The sequence below is a fragment of the Sus scrofa genome, unplaced genomic scaffold, assembly GCF_000003025.6.
Source record: "Sus scrofa isolate TJ Tabasco breed Duroc unplaced genomic scaffold, Sscrofa11.1 Contig1878, whole genome shotgun sequence".
Classification (NCBI taxonomy): domain Eukaryota; kingdom Metazoa; phylum Chordata; class Mammalia; order Artiodactyla; family Suidae; genus Sus; species Sus scrofa.
In genome coordinates, this window is record NW_018084968.1 from 1001291 (window position 1) to 1024131 (window position 22841).

General features: G+C 44.5%; 1 long non-coding RNA gene across 2 annotated transcripts in view; it reads left to right on the forward strand.

The window, feature by feature from the left end:
• LOC106507469 overlaps nucleotides 1–22841 on the forward strand; it is a 129116-nt gene that overhangs the window by 65487 nt on the left and 40788 nt on the right. The window contains exon 4 of one of the 2 annotated variants that reach the window (XR_002341049.1): nucleotides 19850–20055. The exons of the other annotated variant lie outside the window; for it this stretch is intronic. This is a non-coding gene — a long non-coding RNA (uncharacterized LOC106507469). The remainder of the gene's footprint in view (nucleotides 1–19849; nucleotides 20056–22841) is intronic. 2 annotated transcript variants of the gene reach the window in all.

The following is a 22841-nucleotide window of genomic DNA, read 5'->3' on the forward strand; positions in this document are numbered from 1 at the left end:
CTAAGCCATGGATTGGCCTCAGTATTTGACCCAGTCCTTCTCTTCAGACAACGAGCTGACTTTCCAGTGTCTGCGTTTACTCAAAGGTAAATGGAGCTATCTCAACATCTGTCACCTAAACCAGGGGAGGTACCCTTTTAACTCAAAGCCCATCCTCAAGTCGAGGCAGGCGGTAAAGAAGCCATCCCACTAGATCTCCAAGATCTAACACAGCACGTTCTTTCTTCTCTTTTCTGGTGCCTTCCTGGATCGCTGAGTGCAAGGCTTCTTTTTCAAGGCAGGAAATCAGAGGTGTGATTCTAAAGCTCTAGTGTTCAAACTTGGCTGCACATGGAATCACATGGGGAGTTTTAAAAAAACACTGATGTCTGGGTCCCTCCCCTCTGAGATTTTGATTTAGTTGGTATTGAGTGTGCCCTGAAGTATGGGTTTTATTTTTTTGTTTCTTTGTTTTTCTTTTTATGGCTGTACCTGTGGCACATGGAAGTTTCCAGGCTAGGGGTTGAATAGGAGCTGCAGTTGAGGCCTACGCCGCAGCCATAGCAACTTGGGATCCGAGCCGTGTCTGCGACCTACACGGCAGCTTGCAGCAATGCTGGATCCTTAACCTACTGAGTGAAGCCAGGGATTGAACCCACATGCTCACAGAGAGGACGTTGGGTCCCTAACCTGCTGAGCCATAACGTAGTATGGAGCTTTTAAAAATCTCCCTGGTGATTCTTTTTTCTTTGTTCTTCTTTTTTTTTAGGGTATATGGAAGTATCCAGGCTAAGGGTTGAATCAGAGCTGCAGCTGCTGGCCTGTGCCACAGCCATGGCAACGCCAGATCTGAGCTGCATCTGCGACCTACACCACAGCTTGTGGCAACACTGAATCCTTAATCCACTGAGCAAGACCAGGGTTCGAACCCTCATGCTTACGGATACTATTTGGGTTCTTAACCTGCTGACACACAATGAGAATTCTCTCCCTGGTGATTCTTATACACATTTTCAAAACCACAGCTCTATGGTTCCCAACCCTGATAGACCCCACCAGATTCTTCCTTTGGGTTACTTTTATAATGTCTACCAAACTGGGAGCTCAAAGTGTCCCTCTACCCCTGGTATCATCTGTCGGTGCAAGTATGGGATGCAATTATTCCTGCAATTGCTAACAAGCAAGAAGCAGGTGACAAAGGTGGCTATGGGCCAGATTTCATGCATTAGGAACATTTGTGTTTACTGCAACAGTTGCCACATTGGGGGGGAACTATGTCTCTGTCAGAGAGCTGAGGTTGTAGCAAAAGAATAGGCAACACACCTAGTGGACAAAAAATCCACCCTTATATTTACCAGTATCTCTTTTGCATGGAGGGTTAGATAATTACCCAGATATAAAAGCTCACCTGCAAGAAAAAGAACAGAGCCTGGGAAATAGCAGACTCACTTCCAGTGGCAAATGGCAAGTTGGTATTGTGAGTGCACACCTGTCCTCACACCTGAAATACACCTCGCTGCCTGCAACAACGTTATTAACCTTCTCGGATCCTATATCTCCTCCACTGTAAGATGGGTTTCATCAAACCTATCTAACAGAAGGAGTTTGAGGATTAAAATAAATCGTGAATTTAAAATTTATTGTCCTTATTCGTCCTAGAGCTCTTAGAAGTCTGCAGGGAAATATAAAACCCCAATTTTAAAAATTAGTAAGAACATGAATGGGCAATTTGTTGCGGAAAAAATGTATGTGGCCAGTAAACAAAGGAAAAAATACAGCGTCACAAGGAATCAAATGTTTCAATGAAGATGAGAATACTGCTCTTTTATCTTGATAAGATGCCTCTGATTTACATTCTGGTAAGAGAGGTTCTCTTATATCATGGCGTTGGGAGTTTGAATGGATGTGGTCTTTCTAGAAAGCAATTTGGCAATATCAAACACCTTCAAAAAGTTTTCCTTTTGAACTAAAAATTCTACCTCTCTATCTTAAAGAACTAAAATGGGTTGTTTATAGAGGTTGACTTCAGTGTTATTTAAAATAAAAATCAAAATCTTCATTTTTATTTTGAAAATGAAAATCATTTATCACTAAACATATGAGGAGCTGAGAAAATTATGACGTGCTTTTTAAAAAAATTTATTTTATTTTATTTTATTTTTTTTGTCTTTTGAACTTTTAGGGCCGCACCTGCAGCATATGGAGGTTCCCAGGCTAGGGGTCTAATTGGAGTTGTAGCCGCCGGCCTACACCACAGCCACAGCAATGCCGGATCCTTAACCCACTGAGCGAGGCCAGGAATTGAACCCACAACCTCATGGATACTAGTTGGATTTGTTTCCACTGCACCAAAATGGGAACTCCCAAGCTGTTCAGTATTTTTTTTTTTATCAAGGATCCAAATTCTTTTAAAATCTCTCCTCTCTGCCTCGGGTGTTGTCTTCATCTTTAGGCTGAAGGTGAACTATCCAGACCCAAGAATGTCCGGAAAAGAAAAGAGATTACTTCTCTGTCTTCCCTTCTCTTCCCTTCCCTCTCTTCCGCTCCCACCCTTTGGCTGAGTGAGGAAATTTTTCTCACTAGCTCATCTGAAGAATTCCCCTCACAAATTATGTTTCTGAATTGGGTACCGCTCAGCCCTGTACCAGTCCCAGGCCAGGGAAATGATACTTCTCCTAGACCAATCAGGATATATTCCTGAACCCAGGGGGATGGGATGCCTGAGGCTCACAGCTCGAAGAAGAGAAAAGGGCGAAATGGACAAATGGATGCTGGGGGTGGGGGGCGCAGGTTGTGCACCCAATTTTGTCCACTATGGGCCTGCCTCAGGCCACTGAGATAGAAGTTCCCACTGTGTTGTGGTGGGTTCAAAACCTGATTGCAGTGGCTTGGGTTGCTGTGGAGGTTCATGTTTGATCCTTGGCCCAACACGGTGGGTATGAAGGATCCAGCATTGCTGCAGTTGTGGTGTAGATTGCAGCTGCGGCTCAGATTCAGTCTCTGGCCTGGGAACTTCTATATGCCACAGCTGCAGGAAAAAAAAAAATCCCCTGAGATCTGTTCCTTCCAGGTGATATGACCACCAGGAGGAAACTGGATGGAAAAACGCATGGAGGAAGTTTTTAGGTCGTTAGGCTTGGTACCCAGATTTTGCCTGAAGTCTGATTCCTTGTGGAATGCTTTCAGGGCTTATGGGAAATAGGATCAAATGCAGAAAGTAAACGAGTTGGGATGCGACCTCTCATGCCAAGCCTTCTGAGATGGAGACAGAGGCTGCACTGCCTGGCTGGTTCTCATCTCTCTGTATGATATTCCTACTGCTTGTCATGGAACATAGCTTATTACTGTGATGAACGTTAGCTTGAAAGTGTACGAGGACTAGAAGGCGTTGTGAAAGGGTAGGATTTGTGTGTGTGTGTCTGGGTGACTTATATAAGCCTTAAAATTTACTTAGTGACCAGGCTGGAGATATTCACGGTCTTGTTTCCATGATGTCACAAAAAGAATGATTCCAGGAGTTCCCTGATGGCTCAGTGGGTTAAGGATCTGGTGTTGTCCCTGCTGGGGCATGGGTTCGATTCCTGGCCCAGGAACTTCTGCATGTCTTGGATGCGACCAAAAAAAAAAAAAAAAAAGAATGATTCAAATAAAATCTGTGATTCTGCAAACCGGGCTGCTTTCTTTCCAGGCTCCCAAAGGGCCACAGAAAACCAAGAGGGTGTCTGAAGTGCATGAAATCATTCTTGTATTCAATGAGCCTTTTAGCCAAATAATAATAGTTCATTGTGTTTTTTTCCCCTGAAAGTTGTCATAACAAGATACCACAGATAGGGCAGCTTTAAAAACAGAAAGGTATGGTCGCATACCTCCAAAATCGAGATGTTGGCACGGCCACCCTCTTTGTTTCAAGAAGCTCTGTGGGAAGAGCCTTCCTTGTCCCCTCCTAGATTCTGCCATTTACCAGAGTCTTTGGTGTTCCTTATTCTCCCCATGTCTATTCTGACTGATCCATAAAGAAGAAGAATGAAAGGGCTAAGGGGGAGGGGACCAGTGCTGAGCAACGCTAGAGGGTAACACATGCATAATCTCTGTTAACGACCACATCACCCCTGCAAGTTCGATACTGTTGCTCCCATTTTACAGAGTAGAACACTGAGACTCCTTTGAGGCTACATGCCCTGCCCAAAGTCATGGACTCCTGCCCTGAGATCTGATGTTAAAACCAACATCGCCAAAGCATATGCCCCATTCTATGGCCCCAAGCCTTTTGAAAAAGCAAATAGTCTGCTTGCTGTTGAAATCCTACAATCAGGAAGTGAGGGTGACTCTGACTTTCCCCTGCGGTGTTCAAAGCCAGGCTGGCTCTTGGCAAATCCGAGTTCTCCCTGTTTCTTCTTTAGAGGATTCCAGCTGCTGAGGAAGGATGCCAGGGCTGGAGCCAACAGTCCCTGAACCCGGGTCTGAGGTGCTTAGGAAAAGAGAAGCAGGTCACTCTTTTGGTTGAGTCTCCAGATCTGCTTCAAAGAGAACTGTGCTTATAGGTTACCTCATGCAGCTCTGCTTCGATCCCTAGTCTGGGAACTTCCATATGCTACAGGTATGGCTGTAACAAATAAAATAAAATAAAATAAAATAAAATTCTACAATGAGGAATAACATGTTCAAGATCACTTCCTTTATGAAGAATCCTAATGATTTCTAATATTCATTGAGCACTTTTTGTCTGCCAAGGACCAGGTTAATACAGTTATAATATTTGTTTCTCATGGCAGTCTCATGGGTATAGATCCTGCAGTTATCCCCATTTTACAGATGAGTAAACTGAAGTGCAGAAAGGAAAGTGATTCTTCCAAGGTCAGGGAGTTGGTGAGTGGCTTAGCTGAGATATGAGCCCAGTGATCTGTCACCCCCCAGGCTGTGCTCTTAAACACTATCCTACTGGATTAGCTTTAAAATGAAAACAAAGCACTCTGGCAGAGAAATAGACAGCAGGTGGTGGGATGGAAAGAGACCCGAATGAGAATCAGGACACCCTTAGTTTAGTCTCAGCTCTGCCACTAAGTTGTTCCACTCTGGTCAAGTCATCTCCCCTCTCAGGGCTGGATTCATTTTCATTTGCTCAACAAAGGAGTTGACCAGATGTTCTTAAAATGAAATCCAGTTTGAACATGCTGTGATTCCATCCAAGGACACACCAGGTCCTGCAGCTCCACCTTCTGTGATTCCATCCAGGATACACCAGGGGCTGTGGCTCCACCTAACCACTGGGTCAAGCAGGGTCATGCAGGGTTATGCAGACTAGAAGTCTCCACTCCCCAAGGTTCAAAGGTGGAGCGTGGTGCCCAGGACCTGGGGTATCTGAAGGCCTTTGGGCTCCGTTTATTTGCATGTGGTGTAAGGACACTTTTGTACCACAATGGCAGCATTGAGTATTTGTGATAGAGATTATATGGCTGGCAAAGCCTCAAATATTTCCTATCCTTTCCTTTCCTGGAAAAGGGTCAGACGAGCACATTTATCTTCCTCTTCTGGCAGCAGATGTGTTTAAACCACCAGCTACTGGTCTCAGAGCTGTTCGCATGCAGACCACAGCTGGCAAAAGAGCAACAGACAGGTGACTTGTCCTTGAACTTCTTTCAAAATCTAGGTCCCTCATGATTTCAAGCCAATGAAGCACATAGTTCCATTACTGGGGGAATTGTTTTTTGGGGAAAAGACTAGGACCTATCACAGGGTTTTGTTGCAAGCGACAGAAACCAACACTGGATTTCTTAGGTGAGGGATATATTAGAAGAGAATGGGGAACTCTCTGACCTAAGGAGGCTGGGACTAGGCAGGGAAGTGGGGAGGAGGTGGGGCGTTCAGGAGAACTCACGGTCTGAGCCCCAACCATGGCTCCTCGCGAGGAGGTCTGGTGTGTGCGCCGTCCTGTGATGTTTGATGAAGCTCTTCTTTCCATCACTCACCTGAGTCCTGGACAGAGTGGCCAGCTGGGTCAGCTTGGCTCACGGGCCCATCCCTTGGCTCTTCTGTGGCCGGAGCAAGGAGATCTTGCAGGTGGAAGGGTTCTGTAGCAGGAGATCCTTGCCTGGATGTACACTTCTCCAAGAAATGTGGGTACAGGTGTTCCCTAAAAGTTTGTCGGGTGCTCTAAGAAAGAAGAACCTAAAAATAAAAATTAAAAAAAATTAAAAATTAAAAACATCAAAAAATGAAAAAGAAATGCAGAATTCCAAAAATTAAAAAAGGAATCCCCTGATGGTGCAGTGGGTTAAGGATCTGACACTGTCACTGATGCTAGTTTGATCCCTAGCCTAAGAACGTTCACATGGCAAGGGCGTGGCCAAAATTAATTAATAAATAAAAATGTAAAAAATTACACATACAAAAGAATAATGCCTGAGAAATTAAAAGGATAAACATCCTCTTCAAGGGCGTAGGTCATAATTATACTTTTAAAATCTCAATAGCAAGTAGGAAATATTTTTTCTTCTTTCTTTTTAGGGTTGAACCTGTGGGATATGGAAGTTCCCAGGCCGGGGGTCAAATCAGAGCTTCAGCCACCTGCCAATGCCACAGCATCACCAGATCCGAGCCACAGCTGCACCCAACACTGCAGCCTGCAGCAATGCTGGATCCTTAACCCACTGAGCGAGGCCAGGGATCAAACTTGCATCCTCATGGACACTAGTCAGTTTCTTAGCCCACTGAACTGCAACAGAAACTCTGAAATGTTTCTTCTTCTTCTTCTCCTTTTTTTTGCATTTGGTCACGCTTGTGGCATATGGAGGTTCCCAGGCTAGGGGTCCAATCAGAGCTATAGCTGCCACAGCCACAGCCACAGCCACATCAGATCCTACTGAGTGAGGCTGGGGATGGAACCCACAACCTCCTAGATGGATGTATTACATCGGCCTCTATAGTGAGGTTGCCTGGATGTGAGCTCCATCTCCGTTAACTACTTCATTATGTAACTTTAGATAATTTATTAAGCCTTGGTGGACCTCAGCTTTTTCATAGGATACATAGTAAGTGACCCGTAATGGTTAGATGCATTGTTGTCACCAAGCTGTACAAAGGGTGAGGCCTTTCATATGGTCTGCAGAAGGACATGAAGTCACCTTGGTGGGTGTTAGGCTGTCACTGCTGTATAAAAGCATTGCTAAAATCCCAGTAGCATGCAAAAAAAGCATGTGTTTTCACTTATGTAGTTGGATTGGCTGGAATTTGGCTTATGATTAGGCTGGGCTTGGTTTCAAGCTGCAGTTTGGGTGCAAATCTGCTCCGTTTGTTTTCCATTCTCCTTGGAACAGCATCTACCCTCAGAAGTTCTCCTCCTGGCAAAAGGCAGAAATGCAAGACAACAGGAAATGCACGTACATTTCAAGCCTCTCCTTGTATCACCTTCTCTTAACAATGCCTTTGGCCAAAGCAAGTCACATGTCGAAGCCCAGAGCCAAGTACCTCTGGCCACACCAAGAGTGCCGATATATACTATTGCTACAAAGGAAGAAAATATTTGGGTCCAGTAGTGAGCCTACATCATGTTTATTTAATACCAAGTAGGAAGTCAGAGACACGGGAGGAGAGGTCTAGATAGAAATGTCAAAATAGCTCAAAATTAGAAGAATTTTGCTCTAATTGCTTGAGCATTCGAGGGAAATATAATGGAAAATGGATTGGTTGAGATAAACCTTGGAAGGTGGGTAAAGATTTGGATTCCCAGGCATTTGGGAAAGAGAAGGGAAGTCCAGCCAGAGAGAACCGTTATCCACAAAGGCATGAACTCTGGGCCATGTCCCACCAGAATGAGAAGTTTAACTTGGCCAGATTTGTGGAAGGAAGCTGTGGTTATCAGGGAAAGCTGGGACCATTGAGAATGCTGATCAGTTTATGGACCCAAGAGACCTGTTGGTTGGAGACTAGAAACTTCCTTTTTGACATTCAAGAGGAAGTGACCATCAATAACTTTTGCCAATGAGGGAAAACTTGATTGATGAGTCACCCAGGTAAAATACAACAACCAAGAGAACGGTAGTCCCTTAAGAGCAGGGTAATGTTGTGTGTAGCCCTCAGCCAGGCTGGCAACAACATTTGCCATCTGGACAGGCAGTGGTGAGGGGTATAGGGTAATTAGGCATCAGAAAAATATAGGGATTAAGAAACCAATTTTACTTGCTCAGGAGAGGCTGGTGCCCTTCACAGTTCAGAAGGAGACATAGTAAAAAAAGTTCATGAGCGTAATAGGCAGAAGAAGGACAAAGGGATTCAGAGCAAGTTCATGAGACTAAGTCCCAAATCCATCATTTCTTGAATGGGTGACTTTAGACACATTATTTCACTTTTTATGAGCCTCAGTGTCCTTGTCCATAAAATGGGGGTTAATAATACCTAAGGCTGTCATGAAAAGCAAATAGGATAATATGTGGTATAGAGCGACAGAGATATTTGTGGGAATAAAGGACTGTGGAATAAGGAAAGGGATTTGAGGAAATCAGTGCTAATAGCAGCTAAAGCATCCATGAAGTGAGCGCAAGAGGAAGGAGACGAAAGCAGGACCACAGGTGGGTGGTTTTGCTCATCATCTGCTCCCGTTTTCTTCTTTTATGTGTTTTTAAACTGGACACTTCGGGAATCTAAAAATAACCTTCTCAGTTGAAGGTACAGTTTTTGATGTAAAAATTGTGCCAATCAAACAACCTGTGAGACTTGGTTTCAGGACGGAGATGGGTGGAAAGGGACAGCAATGCATGAAGTGTCTATGTCACCCGTGTCTGGACCACTCTGGCTCTGGAGGGTTCAGCGTTCGGATGATGATGTCCCAACCCCCACATGACTCTTGATCCAACAGTTGTGGCATTGGGCTCCTGAGACCTGGATGGTGGAAGAAAGTAGTTAGAATGCTGGTTTTCTGATTACTTAATAGCCTTATTGTTATGGAAGTTCTCTCCATGAGCTAGTTATGGGATGCTATTTGATTTTTTTAATTTATTTTTTATTAGGGTAGATTGATCTACAGGGTTGAGTCCAGTTCTGCTGTACAGTATAGTGACCCAGTCATACATATATAAATACATTCTTTTCTTTTTTCATATTATCTTCCACTGTAGTTTATCTCAGGATACTGGATATAGTCCCCTGTGCTGTACAGTAGGACTTCATTGCTTGTCCACTCTCAGTGTAATCATTTGCATCTACCAACCCCAAACTCCCATTCATACCACTTCTTCTCTCCTTCCCTTTGGCAACCACAAGCCTGTTCTCTGTGTCTGTGAGTCTGTTTCTGATTTGTAGATAGGTTTATTTGTGCTATATTTTGGGTTCCACATATGTGATATCATATGGTATTTGTCTTTCTCTTTCTGACTTACTTCACTTAATATGAGACTCTCTAGTTGCATCCATGTTGCTGCAAATGTCGTTATTTTGTTCTTTTTTATGGCTGAGTAGTATTCCATTCCATTCTAAAAGAGCATTCCATGTAATGGGGTGCTCTTTTAGAGGCATTCCTGGGCACTCATTACCTAGATGTACCTAGACCTTATAATAATTTTATAAGCATTTGGTTCCCTGCCTCAAATATCTTAAACAATTTAAAAGCACTAGTTTTTGTTAATCTATAAGAACCCTGTCTGGCACATTGGAATGAATGCATGTCCAAAGGTAGTCTTGCTCAATTCTTCTCTAAACTCTTTAGGCTCTAAATTCCAACAACTTCTTAGACACCGCTTTTTGGACCATCTGCCATTATCAAGTGTTGTCCCTGCCTGTTGGTTTTCTACTCCCAATTCAACCTAGGTACTGTGGTCAGAATTATCTTAAAAGCAAATTAGAGGAGTTCCCTTGTGGCTTAGCAGTTCAAGGATCCAGCGTTGTCACGGCTGTGGCTCTTGGACCATTGCTGTGGTTCAGGTTTGGTCCCTGGCCCAGGAACTTCCACATGCCATGGGTACAGCCAAAACAAACAAATAAACAACGACAACAACAACAAAAAAACAACCCAAAGCAAATTTCGAATCACATACCTTGTGATTTCTAGTTTCAAATGGTATTTTTGCTTTCTTGGAGGTCACCCTTAAAGCAGCAACAACTATGTGGAAAGAAATGAAAGCTCCATCTTCGATGAGGCCAAGAGGCATCTGTAAACCTGAACCACCATATATAGAGAGGAGCTGTCAAATACAGTGAACATCAAATGAGAGAATCTCTAGTTGCATCCATGTTGCTGCAAATAGCATTATTTTGTTCTTTTTTGTGGGTGAGTGGTATTCCATTGTATTAATGTACCACCTATCTACAAAACAGAAACAGACCACGGACTTTGAGAATGGACTTGAAGTTGCTGGCATGGGGATGGGGAAGGAAGTGGGATGGACGGGGAGTTAGGGGTTGGTAGATGCAAACTATACATTTAGAGTGGATAAGCAATGAGATCCTACTGTATAGCGCAAGGAACTATATTCAGTCTTTTGGGATAGACTGTGATGGAAGGTAATAGAAGAAAAAGAATGTCATATATATATATATATGACTTGGTCATTATGCTATACAGCAGAAATTGACAGAACATGGTAAATCAACTATACTATAATAGAAATAAAATTTAAAAAAAAGATCAAATGAGGGGAGGGAAGAGGGAAGGTACAGAGAAAACACGCTCACAGCTGCAGATGTCAGGAGAATATGGCCAAATGCATTCCATGGCATCCATGGCACATTCAGGGCAAACTTGGCGAGCCCCTATTTGGAACAGTGGGAACGGCTCTATAAATTTATGGCAGGTGCTTCCCTGGACCCAGTTTGGCCTGAAGGAGAAGAGAAGATGGGGCTGAATGAGAAATTCACCCAGACAAATCATAACTCCAGGAAGCAGTCTGCAAGGGCGAGGGGGTCGGCAAAACAGCCCCGTGTTTCTTGGAGGACAGAATGGCATTTGTCAGGATGTGGAAGGGTGAGGATCAAAACCCATCGGCTGATGTCGGGAGAGAAAGGGAGGTGAGGAAATAGGACATGGTTTCACTGCAAAGGGAAGCAGAATAACAGGGCAGGACCTGAGGGAGGGTGGGGGTGAGTCATGTAATGGTTAATTTCACGTGTCTACTTGGTGGGATCCTCGAGTGTCCAGACGTTTGGTTCGATGTTGTTACTGGGTGTGTCTGTGAGTGTGTTTTGGATGAGGTTAAACATTAGAATTTGTAGGCTGGGTAAAGCTGTCCTCAGTGTAGATTCCCCCCCCGCCCTCAGTGAGAATGGGCAGCATCCCGTCTGTTGAGAACAAAAAGGTGGGAGAAGTGAGACTCTGAGCTCTCAGCCTGACTGTCGAGCTGGGACACGATAGTCTCCTGTCCTCAGGTGGGAATTTATACCAGCAGTGCTTCTGGTTCTCAAGCCTTTGAGTTTGGACTAGAATTCACAGCCTTGGTTCTCCTGGTTCTCAGGCCTTAGGACTCAGGTTGGAAACACACCACTGGCTTTCCCTGATTGCATGGTCTCTGGCTTGCAGATATCAGACAGTGGGACTTCGGGACCTCTATAATTGCAAAAGCTAATTCTGCATAAGGCTCTTTCTCTCTCTACCTACCTACCTTCCTATCTAATCTCTCTCTCATCTCTCTTGTTTAGATTCTGTTTCTCTGGAGTATCTCGACTAATGTAAGGAACATATGCACATTAACATACTTAGGGTAATTATTTAAAAGAGAAATTGTGATAAGGTGGGAGAAAGGGTTGGGGGAGACAAATGGAAGAGCAATAATCTTGTGAAGGGGAGACAGGTTGGAATCTGTTGCCCAGGAGGCTTTGACGTTCAATAGGAGCATGTATAGTTCATTGCTGACAGCAGAAGGGGACACAGTGTATGGCAGCAAATCTGGCATGTTCACATATGGGGTTGGAGGAACACAAGGGGGTTCTTTTCTCATTGCTTCTATTTTTTCAAAGAAATACAGAGCAGGATAATCAACCGAAAGTGAAATGAGGGAGGAAATTTGAGGAGAAAGGAGAAAATGCTAAATTATTGTCTTGAAGAGAGAGAAAATGAAAGCACTAAGAAAAATTATTGCGATTGTTGAGTGTTCCTCAAGGGCTCATGTGAATTTAGTGGTGCTAAGTATAAAGTAATATCAGGCAAAAGGGGTGTGTGTTTTCTGAACATGTTCAATTGTCTGGGCAAGACGTATTTAACCAAGGTTCTGTTTTTTTTTTGTTTGTTTGTTTGTTTTTCCCAGACTAATACATTAAAGAGAGAAAAAAGCAAGGTATTTGAAGATATATGTAAGGGAATGTGAAATCTCAGCTGGATAAACAGGGAAGTAAGGATATAAAGTGGGGGATGGTAGTTGGAGTTCCCGTCGTGGCACATTGGTTAACGAATTCGACTAGGAACCATGAGGTTGCGGGTTCGCTCCCTGACCTTGCTCAGTGGGTTAAGGATCCGGCGTTGCCGTGAGCTGTGATGTAGGTTGCAGACGCGGCTCGGATCCCGCGTTGCTGTGGCTCTGGCGTAGGCCGGTGGCTACAGCTCTGATTCGACCCCTACCCTGGGAACCTCCATATGCTGCGGGAGCGGCCCAAGAAATAGCAAAAAGACCAAAAAAAAAAAAAAAAAAAAAAGTGGAGGATGGTAGTACAATGTAAAATGATGGTGGAATCAATATACTAAAGGTCCTCCTTGGATTATACAATTATTGGTGTTGGGAACATTTTAAAAAATGGGTGGGAAAGTTCAAAGGTGGTAGGGTTTAGGATGCCTGAAACATTGTAATTAGTAATTGTCATTAGTAACAATGATAAGACCTACATCTAAGGATAAGATTGAGAGACTAAGGTGGAGAATGAGATCGCTGAGATAAAAGGGTCAAAGAAATTCAGGGAATAGAGTATTGAGAGGATCCTACATGGGGATATTGAAATCATTCAGAATAATACTGTAGGGTGCAGCAATGACTGAGGGGCTAGAATCTCTGATGGACAAGAGGGGTTGGTCCAGGTTTCTGTAGACAACTGTAGGAAGGAAGGTAGATCATATGCAATCTGATGGTAGAAGCTTCACAGCCAATGCTTATCAAGGAGAAAGGAGGAGATGTTGTCTGGAAAAAAGCATCAGGGCATACATGGAATGGACAAAACACCTCCAGGTCCAGCGGTACAGAAGGATGTGGGGGAAATAGCCAACTCTGCAAAGCTCTGGAAGAGCTCAATTGTCCTTAGTTAGGGCCAGGCTTCAATTAGAGGGGAGAGTTGAGGGCGTGGAATCCTCCTTGCCTGCCCACTTGCATCTCTCACAAGCATCCTATCTTAATAAATCTATTTCTTGCCCTATCAAAAAAAAAAAGAAAAGAAAAGAAAAGAAAGAAAGATGAAGGGGTAATTCAGAGGAGATGTGAGACTATCAAAGATCTGGCTGATAATAGACTCTTGAGTTCCAGAAGGCAGAGAAGAAAGTTTTCCAGGAAAGAAGCAAGGTAGAGGAGGGTTAAAGGATAAACTTTGACATGCGGGAATGGAGATCTAAATGATAAAGTGATACCCAGAGATGCTTAGAAGTCCAGTGGTTCTGACAAACAGGAACACAGGAATGATGAGCTTAGGCTGGAGCATGTCCAGTTGTGGTGCTGAGGTTGTGATTGTCTTCCTTGCAGGTGAGTGCAGGTGGGTTGAAAGATTGGGTGCATTTAAAGATCAAGCCAAGATCATCATTCTTTCTATAAAGAATTATGACAAAGCAGATTTTAAAAAGATGTACTTTATCCTTATGTTATTAAAAAGCGTCACCTCCATAATACTGGTCTAAAATGAGCACAGAGTAGGTCAGAGAGAACATAGTAAAACAACAAAAAGAGTTTAAATGTGAGATGGCAGCACTCAGGGAAAAAGAAAGAAAAAAAAATAAACCATCTCAAGAATGAGGGTTTTTTATTGGAAGAGGCACTTGAATAGACGACACATGGCTGAAAATGTAAAAAGGGACATGGAAGAGTGAATAAGTGAGTTAAATAAAATGGCCATGAACAGGGAACGAAAATGGATTAGACATAAAACGATAGCCATGGAAGATGGATAACGGAGACACGACACACACGTAATGGATGGATATTTTTTTCTTTCAAGTCTTTTTTTTTTTTTTTTTAAGGTCATCTTAAAATATGTTTTTAAAAGAGAACAAAAAATAAATAAAAATTAAAAAATGTAGTAGAACAGAAAAATAATCAAAACATAGTTCATGAAAACTTTCCAGGAAAGTACACACACACACACACACACACACACTTTGAGAGGGACAGGCATATCCTGGAGACATTGGTTTAGGATGATCAACCATTAGACATATAATAATTAGACCAACAGACTTTAGAAATCAAAAATTTATATTTTAGGCAACCAGAAAAAGTATCAAATCACCGGAAATGTCTCAGTGTTTCCAGGACAATTTTCAGAGGAAGGAAGAAGTGGAGCAATATTTATATTCATAAGAAAAAATGTGAGAGAATAATTTTTTTATGCAGTGGAATGCATCTGGAGAGAGAAGACAGGTATTCTCGAGCGTGTGCTAACTCAGGATGCATTTCCCCAAAGCCCTGCTTGAAGAAATGACCAGAAGATGAACTTTGGGATGACAGGAGGTGTCACGAAAGTGATCATGATGAGTGTGGTACCCACCTAACTGGAACCAAGACTAAAATAAACCTGGGGATTATGACTGCAGAACAAAACCTTATAAGCAATGCAGAAGTTCATTAAGAAAAGTTGGGAGAAGCAGAGGGCAACACGGTGGAAGGTGATGTTATATAGGCAGGCTTCTTAATCTTTCATAGTTGGGTAGGATTTAAAGCTGATAGATCATGGAACAGAAGTATATTTAAAAATACAAAGATAAACTGAAGGAGTTCCCTGGTGGCACAGTGGGTTAAGAATCCAGTCTTGTCACTGCTGTGGCATGGGTTCAATTCCTGACCCAGGAACTTCTGCATGCTGCAGGTGCAGCCACAAAAAAGAAAAAAAAAAAAAAGAATCTGGGAATTCCCATTATGGCTCAACTAGTATCCATGAGGATGTGGGTTTGATCCCTGGCCTTGATTAATGCGTTAAGGATCTGGCATTGCTGTGAGCAGTGGTGTAGGTCACAGACGCAGCTCAGATCCCATGTTGCTGCAGCTGTGACACAGACCTGTAGCTGCAGCTGCGATTTGAGCCCTAGTCTAGAAATTTCCATATACCACAGGTGCAGCCATAAAAAGAAAAAAAGAAGAATCAACTAAAATTGGGTGGTCATGAAAAGAAAGAGGTGTGAGAGGAGGGAAAATATTGCCCTAGTTCATATCAGGGAGTTGATAGATATTGTCTAAAGAATAGAGAATTATAGGATTTCCTCTTGTGGCTCAGACCAGTCATCTTCGAGGACACGGGTTTGATCTCTGGCCTTGCTCAGTGGGTTAAGGATCTGGTGTTGCTGTGAACTGTGCTGTGGGCGGCAGATGAAGCTCAGACTCCGTGTCGCTGTGACGAGGGTGTAGGGCGGCAGCTGCAGCTCTGATTTGACCCTTAGCCTGGGAACTTCCATACGCTGTGGGAACAGTCTGAAAAGCAAAAAAAAAGAGAGAAAGAATAGAGAATTATATATCACACGTAGTGTAGCTGTAAAGACAACCACTAGGACAAACAATAACCTGAGCTTTCCAAAATATCAGCAGCAACTCTTGCCCACACAGTTAAAACAAGAAAAGAAAAGAAAATCAGACTTTTTAATAAAAGATTTTAAAAACGTACCTGATAATGACAGAGAAGAATATTCAATATGCTTATGTGGGGGTGGGCAGCGCTGTTTCAGTTCTTATTGTCTCTTTTGTGCAGCAAGTTTGTTCTCCCACTCCTGACCTTTCTCTGCCTCTTTAGACACTGCCCAAGGGAAGGCGAAGTGATTTATCTAGGTGGTAAATTTAGAAGAAGGAAGCAGATCACTCTTCTCAGCATTTGCTGGTTCCTCCTTGGGAGCGAGCTGCCCTCAGGGTATGTGAGTTCTAAGTCGCTGCTCCAGGCGGTGGCTCTTAGCTCTGCTTATGGCCTTAGGCCTCTCCTGGCAGGTCTGCCGGTGTCTGAGAGGGTAAGGCTTCAACTCTGGGGTTCAGCTTTGGAAAATCTACAAACGTAACTCACATCTTCCATCAAACATAAAAACCCTGCTTTGGCTCGATAGTCTCGTCTCTCAAATTATTGTGTACACAGGAGGGGGAGGGTCAGACACGTATCACCCCCTCCCAAAGGACCCTCACAAGGATGATTTGGGGTTTTTGAAGGGCTCACTTGAACAGGTAAATATTCGTAGAGTGCTTGCAATGGGGTTTGGCCCATGGCAGGTGCTTCATAAGTGCGGTTAAATGACTACGTGGTTCAATTTTGGAATTTCAGAGGAAGGTCAGTCTCTGGTGTGGCAGAAAGCAAGGATGTGGAAAAGCAGGAACTGTAAAGTCGTCCTCCTCCCTCTGTGCACAGAGCAAAGTGACAGCTATTCTGCATCGGGAAAGGATGGCCCAGATAACATAGAGGCCAGCAGAGATGAGGGGCCTCGGGGACAGAAGACATTGCCTTGTGGCCATCCTGCTCCCTGTTGACTGCCCAGTTTCCGGTTTCAAACCCTTGTAGGGCCCGACGACTCTGCCTGCCTTGGGTTCTGCAAGTCAGGCCTCATCCTCCTCCTGATTACAGCTCCCCCCCTCCTTTTCTTTTAGCTGCTTAAGCTCATTTAAAGTGGGTTCCATCAGTCAAGAGACTGGACTAACGCATATGATGCTGGGGTCCAGGGCTGCTGCAACATTTTTGAGAATTTTGACTTTGGGCCAACAGCCAAAATTCTTTATGGGAAGAGCAAGGGCACTTTCCTGGCAAGGAAACAGCCACTAGGTTTTCCTCAGCTGAGGGTGGTGGGTGGGTCTGAAGGCAAATCATCAGAGGGACCATCACTTGGAGAGAAGCCATGGGCAGCCAGGAATCTTAAAACAAAACCAAAACCAAAACCAAGGAGACACACACACACACCTACACACACATGAAACAACACAAAGGCTAATACATTAAAACCCCAAAGTTCCCACTTGGTGAATCATCAGGAAAGCATAGAACACCTGAATGCTACCCAATTGGGTCCTACGTTAATTCTACTCTGTAATTCTCTAAATTCTTCCCGTCTCACAGACAGAGTCCAAAACCAAAATAACAACCTGCTCCATTCTGACTCCAGAACTCACTTGCCTGTGTCCCTGCTTTCCTGAGAGCCCAGGGTGACTGATTACAGACCCTGGACTTCTGCGGGCTTTAAACGAATAGGTATGGCAAGTGTCTGTTCTGGGATGGAGGTACCCAGGAAGCCAGCAACCGGATGGGAGGGGCAATCATTACACAAGCTGGGATGGAGATGAGCTTTTTCACTGGGGGGTAAATAATACCAGTTAATAGATCCAAACCCTTGATGAATAAAGTATGGTTGTCACTTATCCACAACAGTGTCTGGCACATAACAGGGGCCACAACAGATGTTTGTTGAATATTGAATGAAGTCTGTTGAACCCCTCTTATTGGTTCTCCTATCATGTATTTCTCTCCTTGGAAGCATTTAGCACCATAATGTTTTCATTTACCTAAGTATTTATTTGATCGATGTCCACATTCCCAACTAGAGGAGCAAGGGTGAAGAGGCCATGTTTATATTAGCTCACGCTTGTTTCCCAAGTGCATAGCAAAGAGTTAGTATATTCTTTAATCTTAATAAATATTGGGTGGATAAATAAACAATGTCTTTTAATGAAATATATGCTTGGCAAATACTGGGCTCAGAAAGCCAAGTGTTTAATTTGAGTGGAGGTCAGTGACTTTGCCTATGGCCATTTGAATGGGCTCTTGGTTAAGGCTGTGCCTTTGCTCTCTTCTCTGCCCAGATGCTAAGGGGAGGGCACCTTAGTATTTGGCCTATTTCTTCTCTTCTGCCTGGAATGAAAAAGTTGATCTTTATCAAATCAGGATCTATCAAAACTAAATTTAGCAGTCCCAGCAGCCTGCCACTTCCACAAGAGAAGATTTATTATGCAGAACCAAAGGGACATGTCTTAAGGCAGGAATAAGGCACAGAGTACCTGCAGGTAAGACCATCTGGAGTGTCCCCTGGCCTCTGTGAACCTTGCCCTTTGCTGTCACTCTTGTGTGGTCAGTGGGGTCTTCTCCTGGACTTCTGCAGTGAGGCAGGAGAAGGGCATGAAAGGCAGAGGTTCTGTTGCTTGGGAAACCTGTAACACCCAGACCAAGCAATGGAGGTCTGTCTCTTCAGAGGCTCCGTTGAAGTTTCTGCTGCAACAGGATGGGGTTCTCTGGCTTCTCCTTCACCTGTTTTCTTGGTCTCTCTCACTTATCACTTGATGGAACTTGATGATACACATCCACGGGTGACGCCTGAGACGTCTGGCTTGATCACAAAGGACCACATCAGAATGAAATAGGGATCCGGGAGAAAGTGGTAGAAAAACAAGGAGGGAGATGGAGAGACCGTGGACCTTCTGGTGTTCATGAGGCTAGGAATTGGTGCTGATTAAAAGGTGTCTTGTGTTCACCAGAACTCTTTCATTGGCAGGTGGCAAAAACCTACTTCAAAAAGGTTTAGGCAAGGAAAAAAAAAAAAAAAAAAAGAGAGAGAGAGAGAGAGTTCTTGTTGTGGCTCAGAGGGTGAAAACCTGACATAGTGTCTGGGAGGATGTGGGTTTGATCCCTGGCCTCGCTCGGTTGGGTTAAGGATCCAGTGCTGCCACGAGCTATGGCGTAGGTCGCAGATGAGGCTTGGATCTGGTGTTGCTGTGGCTGTAGTGTAGGTCCCAGCTACAGCTCCAATTTGACTTCTATTGGGAACTTCCATATGCTGACGATATGGCCATAAAAAGAAAAGAAAAGGAAAAAAAAAAAAGAGGATTTTTATTGACCCAGATTACTGGGAAGTCTCGGGGGCGAAGGAAGCATTTAGGCATGATAGAATTCGGGCACATGGAAAATATTACCAGGATTCCGTCTTATTCTCTTGAGTCTATTTTCTTCTAGGAAAGCTTCCTTCTCCATGGGATGGACAACCTGGTTGCTGGCCGTTTGAGGGTGAAAGCAGAGTTGCCAGATGTATCAAATACAAATACAGAGGGCTCAGTTAGACTTGAATCTCAGATAGACAACTGACCCATGTTTTAGTATAAGTATATCCCATGCAATATTTGGCACATACTAAAACATGGATTAGTCCTTCAGTATCCTAGCTAGCAACACTATGGTATCATCAACCATCGGCATAGCCAATAACTTCAGAAGATGGAACTTCAGTCTGGAGTGATGCATTGACAAGCCTTTCTTCCACAGTCTATCCTCAGAAGGGTTCTGATGGGCCAGCCCAGATCACACACTCATTCCTACGGTTGGGGAGGTGGGTCTGTGTAAAGACCCTGGTGGGGAGAGGATATTCAGTCAGTCAGTCGCTTTGTGATAAACACCACTTCATGCCAGGCTAGAGGTTCTGCTGTGAGCTAGAAGGAGAGGCACCTTGGCCGGAAGGAGTTTGCTTTCCAGTTGAGGGTGGGAGTGGTAGGCAGACAATGAATATGCTTCTAAATAAATAGGATAAGTTCATGTACTGATATGTGCCATGAAGATGGTCAAATGAGATACGGTGGAGGGAAGTGTCTGGGGCTGTGGGGGTTGAGTTGCATCCTCTGCAAATAGATATGTTGAAGTGCAAACCCCCAAGTTATGAACGTGTCTTATTGTGGAAATGGGGTCTTTGCAGATGTAATCAAATTTAGTTCATATTTTGTCATGGTGGCTCCCTATTCCAATGAATGGTGTCCTTCCAAAGGAAATGTGGACACAGGCACAGAGAAGATGATGCCATGCGACAATGGAGACAGTCTGGAGTGATGCATCGACAAGTCAAGGAATGCCAAGGGGTGCTGGCAGCCACCAAACACCAAGAGAGAGGCATGCAACAGATTCTCCCATAGAGCCTTCAGAGAGACATGGCCCAGCTGACCCTTTGATTCCAGACTTTTTGCTTCCAGAACTGTGAGTGAATATGTGTCTGTTGTTTTAAGCCATCCTATTGTGGCCATTGATTTTGGCAGGCTTAGGAAATGCATTCAGGGGCACAGGGTCAGCTAAGCGATCAGAGAAGACCCCTCTGAGGAAGAAGCACTGGATTTGAGATTGAAGGGATAAGGAGGGACCCCCTGGGCACGGGGGACATTCAGGGGAAGAATACTTAAAGGAGGAGGAACAGAAAGTGCAGAGCCCTAGTGGTCAGGCAGGGCAGCACTGGGGCTATGTGACCGGAGCATGGGGGGCGTGGAAAAGGGACAGAGAAGGGGAGGCTTGCACTGAGAAGACTAGGCAGCTCCCCGAGGGCAGTAAAGTGGGGAGCAGCAGAAGCTAGATTTGCTTTCTAGCTCTGCCACTTCCTCACATGCGATCTTGTCTCTTTCTTCTTAGAATGTGCATTTGAGTTTCCAAACATCAAATGTCCATGGAAATGCTTCTGAATCCAAGAGCTAGCTCTCAAGCCGTCTTTGTTATTTCTGTGACCTTGGATGTTCTATGAAATGTTATTCCCCTTGTAAATCCACATGGGCTTTCCCTGTCTTTTGCAATCATTTGCAATCTGTCTTGGCCATACGTCCTAAAATTGTGCTTTACAGACTGGTATTCTGCCTGCATTCTCATAGCCTGTAACTAGACCCCTTGTCCATTCCTGGGTTTGTGTTTAGTGCCTGCTTCCGGGCGTTGATGGCTCATGGCTCGAGCCTGGCTCCGTGAATGATCGAGGGTAGGGCAGTTAGTAATTTAGAGCTGTGCGTTAGCCTTGAGCAGGGGACAGATGTGCATGGAGGCATCCATGCTTTCTCTTAGGATTAAATAGCCTACAATTGCACAAAGGCTAAAATTAGAGTTGGGCACATGGATGAAACACATCACTGACCTGTGTCCATGAGGTTGATCCCAGGACCTTGTCCTCGTCAACATGGCACTGCAGTCACCTGGCCCAGACTCGTGGAGGAAACTCTTCACTGGTACTGAATAAGAATGAGTTATCCTTAAGCTGGTGGTTCTCAAACTTGAACGAACATCAGACTTATCTGGAGGGCTTGTTATAGCACACATTCCTGCTGCTCATGCTCAGAATTTCTGATTCAGGAGGTCTTGGGTGGAACCTGAGTGCTTGCATCTCTAGCAAGTTCTCAGGTGATGCTGAAGCTGCTGATCTGGGGCCCACACTTCCCACTGCCCTGAACTGACATAGAAAGAACTCGAATCCCAGAAAACCATCACACTGATGGGGAGTGAGAGTGAAAATGAAGCTGAGCAGGGCTCTGTGGGGGTCCTGGGCTCAAGCCTTTCTGTGTCTCCCATTTCTTGTTTTTAGGGAATAAGCTTCAGCTTCCATGGCCTTCTCTGAGTTCCAAAGGGCAGGTTCCAACCGTTGCTAATCAGGGAAGGGAGGGGATGCAGAGACCACGGAGGAAAAGTCAAGAAACAGTAAATGGAGCCTTTGGGAAGGGTCCTGGTTCCTCTTCAAGGAAAATATAACAAAATCTTTGAGTTTTTCTGTAGAACTAAAACCCCCAACAAATGAAGATAGGGGAAGAGGACCACAAAAACAAGTCCTGGGGTCACTAATCACCAACTTTGAAGAAAAAAAGTTTGCATCTACATTGATCCTTATCTGTGGCCCTATTTTCTACTCCCTAAGGATAACCCCCGCCCCCCACCCCCGGCTTCCTATTCTCCCCCAAGGGAGGGCACAGTTTTGAGGGCATTAGCCTGCTGTGACCCTCCTTTGTCTGGCAAATCAGTAAAGCTCTTTTCTTCTCCTTTGCTCAAAAGTCTGTCTCTGCATTTCTACCTGGCACTGGTTTTGCCAAGTTTTGGCAACAGATGGAGGCAGAGAGCATAGTGGTTAGGAAAATGGCCTCTGCCCCCAGGCTGCCTGGGTTCAAGTTTGGCATAACTGCCTTAGACACTTTATTTAAACTCACTGGGCTCCAGTGTTCTCTATAAAACAGGGATGGCGACACTGCCTATGTCTTAGGGTCGGTATGAGAAATCTATGTGTCTAAGTTAGGATTTAGCACAGAGCCACCCTTACGGAAAGGCCACATAAATATTTGCCATTTTGCTGTAAACCTCATTGAGAATGCTGGTCACAAGAACAACTGATTTCAGGACTTCCTTAATGAGCCACCGCCTGCAGCTTGAGGAGCTGGAATGGAGAGGAAAAGCGAGAGAAAGCAGATGGGTGAATATGGGGATTTGGATCCATAGCAGGGAGGCTCTTGACTGTGAGGGAGGACTCTGGACTTTGGGCGCTGGGCAGCCAGGAGCCACTAAAGGCTTTGTTTGGACACAGTGATGTGATCAGAGCTACTAAGAGAATCGTGAATCGGGCTGTCAAGTGAAAGCGACACAGGACTGAAGAGAGACAGGGAGTGGAATGGGGTGGAGGTAGCTATGGTCCAGGCAAGAGGTGATGTGAACTCCTATGAGGGTGGCCTGTGGGACGTCAAGGCCTCTTCGAGGAGATAAAACCCAAAGCCTCTGGCCAAGACAAGAATTACTAGGCCCTTATCATCGCCCCATCTGTCTCATTGGAATGCTTCCTTCCCACTTTGAGCAACCTGACTTACCCCTTCCTGCCCTCTCCTAGGAAAAGTATGTGGTCTGTTCCTCACCCTGCCTCTATAGGGGCAATGTGCACCCCCAGCCTACCAGCAAGTGTATTGGAAGCCCCCACCTTTCCCCAACCAATTAGCAGGTCAACAGGTGTAAGGTCAGCCCTCTCCTCTCTCTCTTTGTCC